Source organism: Rhea americana, unplaced genomic scaffold, assembly GCF_003343005.1.
Source record: "Rhea americana isolate MKP2758 unplaced genomic scaffold, rheAme1 scaffold_1833, whole genome shotgun sequence".
Lineage (NCBI taxonomy): Eukaryota > Metazoa > Chordata > Aves > Rheiformes > Rheidae > Rhea > Rhea americana.
The window spans coordinates 1-1,270 of record NW_028185965.1 but is presented as its reverse complement, the minus strand read 5'-3'; the positions used below and the strand labels follow the sequence as shown (position 1 = coordinate 1,270).

The 1,270-nt window shown below is 36.7% G+C and overlaps 1 long non-coding RNA gene across 1 annotated transcript; it reads right to left on the bottom strand.

Annotated features, from left to right (window-relative positions):
• Positions 1–134: 134 nt before the first annotated feature.
• On the bottom strand, positions 135–1,264 carry LOC146597462 (uncharacterized). The gene is made up of 3 exons (XR_014895497.1): positions 932–1,264; positions 485–568; positions 135–205 (listed from the first exon to the last, which is right to left on the bottom strand). It is a non-coding gene; the product is annotated as an uncharacterized LOC146597462 (long non-coding RNA).
• Between the last annotated feature and the right edge of the window lie 6 nt (positions 1,265–1,270).

The window sequence follows — 1,270 nt, the reverse complement described above, 5'->3', positions numbered from 1 at the left end:
CTGCCACCAAGACTGGCTGCTTAAATGCATGTTACAAAGTTATGAAGTCTAGTTACAAAGAAGTGCAATCAAGAGGTTTAAAACAGAACACCCAACCTGGTCAAAGAATAACTAGAGTTTAAAAACAAACATACTTCATGATGCTATCATGGTAAGCTATAATATTAGCTTCTGGATAAAACTGTAAGACGCTTTCCTTGGCAACCTAGAAATGAACAAAAACAAAACATGCTTATTTCCTTCCTTCTTTCTTTCTAAAGGTAAAAGCTCAACATCGGTTTACTAGCACCTGAGATTTAAATACATTTCAATGAAGTGGGTAGCCACAATCAGCCCAAAATTTACTTCAGCAACTATTTCATGTAGAAGACAAAAATATTGCAAGCAGTAGTATGTATAGTAGAAACACAGTTCTGACATATTTCTAACACTGACCACAAAATAATAATATTGAATAAAAAGACTTTAGCTTTAACTTTCTCACCTGCGATTTTGATCTTCCAACATGTTTCTTTTGAAACAAAAACTGCCTGTTGAGATTGCTGACATCAATAGTATCCAAATCAATCTATAAAAACACAAGGGGCAGGCATTTCACTTCTATAGAAGTAAAAAGAACAAAATCATTACTAGACTTTGAAGCAACAGTGATTGAGCGAAGGAAATGAACTTTATAGACCTTTTTTCAGAACTGCATACAAACAATTACTACATTTGCATTACAGCAGCCATTGAAACAAAAGTGACCAGTCAATCATCTTCAAGAATAGACAGATTTTAAATAATTATTTATGAYGGAAATGTATCTCAAAAATAACGGGCTACATGACAACAAACTATTCAGAAAGAGTCCCTAATAAATGCACAGGAAACGTTGAGATACATGTGCAGAGTAGTTAGCAGAACATTAATAAGTGATTCTTCTGGTTACCATCGGATGGAGATGTCGGTGAGAATTCACTGGGATCACCATGTGCTAACTCCGAGGAGATGCTGCAGAAGTCAGTCTAGCTCCAGTCAGGTTTGCTACCTCCAACTCAGGACTAACGGTCTTGACCACATCTCTCTGCCACACTTCCCCCCAAGGTCTAAGAAAGGCTGCTCAGTAAACTAACTAGTACTTCTGCTTTTAGCTTGCATTTGAAAACAGCTTTGAGCAACTGAATCAGTAAACAGAGGCTGCATTATCACCTAATTCATACAATGCAGGACAAAAGCTTTTACTCTCTGCCACCAAGACTGGCTGCTTAAATGCATGTTACAAAGTTAT